Source organism: Mauremys mutica, chromosome 7 (genome assembly GCF_020497125.1).
Source record: "Mauremys mutica isolate MM-2020 ecotype Southern chromosome 7, ASM2049712v1, whole genome shotgun sequence".
Taxonomy (NCBI): domain Eukaryota; kingdom Metazoa; phylum Chordata; order Testudines; family Geoemydidae; genus Mauremys; species Mauremys mutica.
Genome location: NC_059078.1, coordinates 61,913,068 through 61,921,489, shown reverse-complemented (window position 1 = coordinate 61,921,489; position 8,422 = coordinate 61,913,068).

Genomic DNA, 8,422 nt, shown 5'->3' with positions numbered 1-8,422 from the left:
AGCACATCTGAAAACGTGGTCTGAAATAATGAATCTTGGGAGGAAAGAAGAGAATGGAGGAAGCGAAAGGTACAGCTGCACAAAAGACAGGAAATAGAAATGTATGTTGCTACCAGAGAAGGAAATCCTGATCTCAGGCCAATGTGAAACTGGGTTTGTAAAGGCAGACCTAGTGCTGGTTGTCCTACAGAAAATCTGGTTTGGAATCCAGACCAGGATTTTGGAGCAGACAGAAAAGAGACTGTCCACATTTTTCTGGAGCTGGACTTTGCTAGGTGAATTGGTGCTGTGTGGATACTCATGCAGTACAGGCATCCCCAATGAAGCTCATCATTTATGTACCCCATTATTAAGTCTCAGTTCCTTGAATTAAAGAGCTCCCAGTAATCAGGGACTACTCTGGTGAGTAAAGTGACTCATGGGCCTATGCAGGGAAAACAGTGACATTGACTATATGCAATAGTCTAGAATGGCCAAAGAAAAAACACTGAAAACCTTCCCCTAAAGCACCATTTTCCTCTAATCTCTTGCAGTCAGGGCAGTGCAATTTCACCTGAGATGGTTTAAATCATTCATTTAAATCACTTGACTTAAAAAGAAGATTTTAAAATTTGGAGCTCTGTAAAACTAATTTGAAAATATGTGTTATTGCAACGTTTGATTAAAATGACAATGAACTAAATTATAAATGCTAGGGTTTGGGGTTTTTTTTAATGCCACGACTGGAAGGGTTTTTACTTGAATTTTACAAAACGGCTCTTAACAAAATATTGCAAATGAAGACCCTGATCCTATAAACACTCATGTGCTTACTTTTATTATTGTGAGTAGTCCTGTTGACTTCCACAGGATAACAAAGTTAAGCACTTGCAGAAGTTTCTGTGGAATCGGACCTTGAAGCAGGTACATATTTTCACTCACATGAATAATATCAGTGACTTTGCGGCGACTCTGCATGTGCTTAACATTAAGCATGTGCTTTTGTGTTTGCAAGGCCTTGGGCTACACCTGTATTTGTGTTAAAAACTTTTAGTGGCATAAAACATTTCTCACTACAAAATAAAATCACAGCGGTTTTAACAATGGGACACGATTTATACTTTCAATATATTAACAAAGTTACTGTAAACTTTTTACACACAGAGGCCAATATTTTAAAAAACAGCCTAAAGTGAGCTTTCTAAACCCATATTTATGCACCTAAGCCTTCAAACGAGATGGGCCCTCAACATTTAAATTGGTATAGATGAACTGATGGGCCTATTAATCGATTAGCATTGCTCTGAAAGGAGCCTTTCTTGGAAAGTTGCTATTTTGACTGTCAAGTATCAGAGAGGTAGCCGTGTTAGTCTGGATCTGTAAAAGCAGCAAAGAATCCTGTGGCACCTTATAGACTAACAGACGTATTGGGAGGTCGATGAATGATTTTCGGTCTCCAAAGTGGTGACATTAGTTCATACACATACACTAAAGTGTACTTAATGGAGAAGGCCACGTGAAGGTTGCCACCATCGCTCCCCGTCTCAACACTGGCTTTAGTTTATTTTCCGGCCAAGTACTATGCACCTACCTGGGGAAGAAGCTTGTAAACGGACCTCATTTATATCCGCTTTAAATGTGGTTATGAGACTTGTAACTGGCACCCTGAAATCCGCTTTGTTGCCTTGGCTTCGGGTCCTCACAAACATTCTCCTTCCAACTATTGGACGGGAGATGGCTACCTTGTGCGAGTACAAGAAAGTTCTCACTAACCAAAAGCTTCTGCTCCATGACAACCTGGTTCGCCTACCTTACACTCACTCACCTTAAACCCTGCATTCTGGGAGCCCGGAGAAGCTCTTCTGTGCTCCAACTTCAACCCGGAAGACACCTGGCAGATGCAGTGGGCAGGTTCTGATGTAAGCAACAAGCACCTCATAGATGATCCCACCATCAGAACTCCGAGGTTTCTTGCTCTGCTGAAGAACGGAGATTACCGTGGAAGATGCATGCACCTGATACACAAATGGAGAATCCAGAATTTGCCACAATGCAAATGCAGAGATCTCTAAACCATCAGACACATTGTGAACATGTGCCCCATCTTTTCATTTCCAGGAGATATTGCAAAGATGCACTCTGCATCTCCTGAAGTTCTTCTAAGGATTTCAAACCTTTCTATCAACTTGTCAGTGTTGCTACTTCCATATAAAAGAAGAAGAATGCACCTAAGGATGAGATTTTCAAAAGCACCTCAGTATGTGGTGTAGGATCATAAGTCCCACTGACCTCAAAATGCAAACCCAGATGAAGAGTATAGCCTGTCAAAGCATTTCAGCTTTCTTGACTTGTGGAAGTTCAATATACCGGATGGTGATATTGGTTGCAAATAGAGCATGGACTATTGGCCTGGTCCAGCTCCCATTAAAGTCAATGGAAACACTCCCATAAACTTCAGCGGGAGCTGGTGAGGCCCTATTTGCTCATCAGGTCAGTGGTTTAGTTTAGTTTGTGTTGTTCCCACAGTAAGGACGTTAATGAGGCCTTGGGCTTGTCTTTGTCAGTACAGATGAGCATTGTAAGTGTGAAATTTCATCATAAAAAAAAGTTGCTCTGTAAAATCAGAAATTCTACTAACAGGAAAATAATTATAGAAACAATTACAAAAGTTTCACTTTAACAATTTAAGACTATAAAATGGCAAGAAAGTAAAGAACTAGCAACATATAGATAAAAATCAATTTAAATTAAAAAAAAATAATCAAGATTTAAATTGTAAAGACCAGGGGGTTTTAAACCATGATTTTTATCCACTCTGCTTTCAGGTGAAGTAATTTAGCAAGAACTGTAACAACAAGAGTTAAAACATTTTCAGACAGCCAAGTGATTTTTTAAGTCAGCAGTTTCTCTTTATCTAACTGAAAGTGTGAATTTCAGATTGTATATTCAGTTGTAAATATTCATAAATCTCAATATGCTCTGCATTGGTTAGTTACATATGTCATTTAATCTGGAATCAATACAAGATGATGCATGTAACTAGCCAACTGTGTGTGAATTGTGAATTTTACTGTCAAATACAAAATTAAAAATTCATTTTCGAGTATTGGATCTGAAAATTCACTTTGTTTTAGCCACTGAGCCAGTAAAGCTTGAGTACGCAAATGCTCATGGAATGTAATCGTGAAAGAACTGCAAACACACTCAAACTGAAATTTGCTTTTGACTTCAAATATTTGTAAAAATCTTACATCACTCTAATCAAGGCACTTTTTGCATGAGATATTAATTCCAGTATCCTGACTCACATCCAGCTTTGCATTTTCTACAGTTCTACCACTTCTGTTGAGTCAACCTCAAAGCTAATGTTCACCAAACCCTCACACACTCCTTCAAGCATCATCTGAAAACTCACCTCTTCCACAAAGTATTCCCGCTTTCAGACCACATGCCCCATTTGTTTAGCACTCAAGCTATTTTAGTTTGTAATGTCTCTTACACACTCATGAGTTTATAACATACCCTATCTTAGCATTTTCTATAGTAACCAGCACCCTACTAACCAAGCCCTTACATTAGCAATTAAAATGGGCGATTGTAAAATCTAAGATCTCCAATCGTTCTATTTTGATTTAGCTTAAATCAATTAGAAATCAACTTCAGACACTACTGAAATAAGGCACTCTTTGGCTGAAGTAAGAGCATCCACAGAGAGACTGCGCCAGTTGAACTCAGTCGATATAAAATAACACCTCTAGTTAAATAGAGGTGCAACTTCCTTGCGCAGACAAGTCCTAAGAATCCGAGCAGTTAAGTCATTCGCCCCAGATCACACAATGAGCCTATGGTGAAACCAGGACTACTAGTTTCTCCAGATCTCCTTAACTTCTAGCGCTATGTCCTGTTCATCAGATCATGCTGACTCCACAGAGGGTAAAATCTCCAAGGCAAAACTTTCATTAGCACATTCTGTCTACTGAAAATTGCCCAATCGGTTTATCATGTCCCCCGTGTATCTGCCTCCCTAGCTATGTATATAATTATGCCATGTTTACACTAGCGAGTTTACAGTGACCCAGCTGTATCAATGCAGCTGTGCCGCTGTAAGATCTCTCATGTAGCTTCTCTATGCTGACAGGATAGAGCTCTCCCATCGACATAATTAAACCACCCCCAACGAGTGGCAGTAGCTATGTCAGCGGAAGAAACTCTTCTGCAGACATAGCGCTGTCCCTATTGGCGCTTCTGTTGGTGTAACTTATCTCGCTCAGGGGTAATTTAAAGCTCATTTCTGCTCTAAACTGTTGCCTACCATTGCCGGGCATCCTTAGCAGCTGATACTTTCTACCCCAGAGGTGGTTTTTGGGGCTTTATGATTGTAAAATATGATCACTCTTAGGGAACAGTCAGAATCACAGCAGCTCACCTCAGGGGAAGAGAGACACCTCTGCATGCTAGTTTCAGTGTTTGGATTTACAAGCAGAGAGGGGGATGACCTGATGGTAATCAAAGCCTTTGCCCAAGAAAGTCCCAGCGAAGCAAGGGGATGTGAGTCAGTATTTCGAAGAGAGAACTGAAACCCAGCAATGGATGAGAAGCATGGAGGATAGGTTCTGGGTAAGGAAAGGAAAATATGGAGGAATAGATGGCAGGGCAGGTGGACTCCAAAATGTACGGAAGAATGAAGGCAATGACGGAATTTGGACAATGGAGCTATTACCTGCTTCTAAAATTTGTGGGCTTGATCTTGTTTCCCAATGACTCCACCAGGTCTGCTCAGGTGCAAAAGAATTCCTCATGTAAGTAAAGCTTTGCAGGATCAGGCCTTTAATAATGAAACTAATTGGGATGTTCAAAGCAACCTAAGGGAATTGGGCACCCAAATCCATTTTAACTTGATGAGAGTTGAGTGCTTACCTCCCTTAGGTCCCTTTAAAAATCTCAACCACAGTCAACTGACTTGGCCTATAATCTAGCTCGGGGTCGGCAAGCTTTCAGAAGTGGTGTGCCGAGTCTTCATTTATTCACTCTAATTTAAGGTTTCGCGTGCTAGTGATACATTTAAATGTTTTTAGAAGGTCTCTTTCTATAAGTCTATCATATATAACTAAACTATTGTTGTATGTAAAGTAAATAAGGTTTTTAAAATGTTTAAGAAGCTTCATTTAAAATTAAATTAAAATTCAGAACCCCCCAGACCAGTGGCCAGGACCAGGGCAGTGTTAGGGCCACTGAAAATCAGCTCGCATGCCGCCGTTGGCACGCATGCCATAGCTTACCTACCCCTGATCTAGCTCCATGAGTAAAAAGATAGACCAAGTTTTCCAAGCTATATCAGGGTGAAATGGTCAGGTACTGCCTGAACCTTCCCACGCGGTGACTTTGTGCAGGTCTAAATGAAACAAACTGAGTAATCTGTTCATGCATGAAATCTCCAGTGAACGGAGTGCAGCCCGTGTATTCACAAGCTGCACTGTTAGCATACGCAGTTATACATTTTACCACGCGTTGCCTTTGCACACACCTCTTACTTTTGCAGCAGGATTTTAGGGTTAAGCTTAAGGGGGAAAAAAACTAATTTAAACTGTTGACGAGATCAAAACATGATAACTTGTTTATTTGTCAGGTTCACACCATGGGTCTGTATTTCACACTGACACAGGAAGGAAGCCACGGCACACCCCAAATTGATATGTAGCTTTTGGTTATTAAGCAAAGAAAATGTGCAGTAGCATAGACCCTCCCTAGAACAGTCAGGCTAGGGGTGGCATACGAACAAACACTACCCATGTGGCTGGGCTTGCTTTGTGTGTCTGACCCAGTGCTGAGCAGCCCAGAGGGGAATACTCCTGGGCATTGATATTTAACCCTTCTCCTCCCTCCCTGTAACTTGCCATCCACCTCCTGGTTTATTGGCAGTGACGTTGCACAAGAAAATAACTCCACCTCCTACCTAATCAGGTGCCTAAAAGGCCTTTCAGCAAGAGCCAGTGCTGCTGACAGGAGTGACAAGCAAACATGAGCTCTTAAAAAGTCAGAGGCCTCCTTTTCTAAGTAAAGAGGGCCTTTGTTTTCTTCCACTGCTCTTTGACAGCCCTGGAGAATGAAGCCTCCTGGCAGTGTTTTCCTCAGGAACTGAAATTAGGGGGTGTTGTTTGAATTTACAGGGGGGTAAGGGCTGATGAGGGATGAGACAGTGAGGGCGAAGGTAGGTTGTAAAAACTGAAAAATGATTCACAACCATTTTATTAGATTTAACTCATGTTTTAAAATCATCACAGAAATTAAAATTGGCAACTCAAGCCTATTGGGAAGCACTACATCTGCATCCTTCTTGGTTTCTTGTTGTAATTTTGCACAACTCTGTTAATGAACTTCTCAAATGCAGTGCATTCATCTTTGGTGGCATCTTGTGCATCCGGTACTGCCAGTCCTTCATGATATGCTCCTGATCAGGCAGAAGGTGACTTCTTTCAGAATACAAAATTCTATTCAATGAGGAAAAAGAATGTGCAACTGTAGCTGTTGTGACTTGGAATAGCAAGAGATGGATTCCTACTTCTTTCATCCCAGGAAACATAGCACAAAGATTGGGTCGAACCACTAGTGATGATAAAAAAAGAAGTTGAAGTCAAATCTTCAATTGTTTGTTGTATGACATTCCACTTTGAGTTTAAATTCTCTGCTCTGTCCTGATCACATGGCAGCCCCATTGTAGGTAGTGCCTCACTTCATTTAACTGTTGGCATAGGCGCCGACTCTGTGGGTGCTCTGGGGCTGGAGCACCCACGGGGAAAAATTTGTGGGTGCAGAGCACCCACAGGCAGCTCCATGACCCGCCCCAGCTCATCTCTGCCGCCGCCTCCTCTCCTGAGCGGGCTGCCGCGTCCTGCTTCTTCTCTCTCCCTCCCAGCACTTGCACCCACAAAACAGCTGTTTCATGTGGTAAGCCTGGGAGAGAGGCGGGGACGAGGAGGAACGCGGCACGCTTGGGGAAGAGGCGGGGCCAGGGCGGGGATTTGGGGAGGGATCCAATAGGGGCAGAGAAGGGCGGAGTTGGGGTGGGGACAGGGGTGGGGGTGGGGACGGGGGGGTCCAAGCACCCACTGGCGCCAACAAAAGTTGGCGCCTGTGTCTGTTGGTGTTTTATAAGACAGGCATCTGTAAAAGCTACATAGAGGTTGAGTAGAATCCAGAAGTCGCTGTTGTAGATTTGTAAGAATCAAGTCTGTGTACTTTTTCAGCTGGCTTAATAAACACATCTGGTCCTCTTCACTTAAGAACTCATTATAAGTGCCTTCATTAGCCAGCTTCTGGACTGAAGTCTTTGCTTCTTCCTGTACATTTTCAATGTCTCTCTCTGATCCAAGTATAGCTTCTATTGCTGGACAAAGCTCTACTGTACTGCAACAGAGAGAATGGCAATAGTCTTCTCTGCACTTAGTAGCAAAAGTAGGCCACCAGCCTCACTACTTAGATCCATCCCTTCTTGGTGGATACTTTCCAAAGCCAATGATAACGGTTGAAGTAATTTTAAGACAACAGCCAAGGATCACTCATGAGAAAGCCAGTGGGTTTACCCAGGTTGGACTAATTTGAACTTCAGTCCCAGTGTATCTTCTATTTTTTCCAAGATGTTCAGTCCTTTTGGACTCTTGCTGAAAAAAGAGTATAACAAAGACATTAAATTTATGGCTTTTTAATGTCTTTTGAAGATTCTTCAGCTCATACTAGCACTAGCTGGAGTAGATGGTCTCTGCAGTGTGCATAGGAGAGATTAGGGTTACACTTTTCCCTGAGCAAAGCCTGTACTTCGCTATGTCTTCCAGAGAAGTTTGCAGCTCCACCAAATGCACAAGCAACCATCTCTTTGGGGTTCAATTTACAAGCATTTACAGCAGGTTTAAAACAAAAAGAAGGAAGTATTTCTTCACACAATTCTCAGTCAACCTATGGAATTTTTTGCCAGGGGATGGTGTGAAGGCCAAGCCTATAAGAGGATTCAAAACAGAACTAGATATGCTCATGGAGGATAGGTCCATCAATGGCTATTAGCCAGGATGCCACACCATGCTCTCAGTGTCCCTAGCCTCTCTTCCCCAGAAGCTGGGAGTGGATGACAGGATGGATCACTCAATGATTGCCTGTTCTGTTCATTCCCTTTGAAGCACCTGGCACTGGCCACTGTCAGAAGACAGAATACTGGGCTAGATGGACCATTGGTCTGACCTAGCATGGCCATTCTTATGTTTTTATGAAAAAAATAATTATAATATAATAATAAAAATGTTTAGTACAGAAATTCCCCAAGATAACGACCTCTTGAGATAGCGACAATGTAGATAATGACCTTGGCAAATGACATATTTTAAAAATCTTGGCCTACATCCAGTGCAGTTATGCAAACAGCACCACGGCCCTTTAAGGGAACGGCGTTACAGGC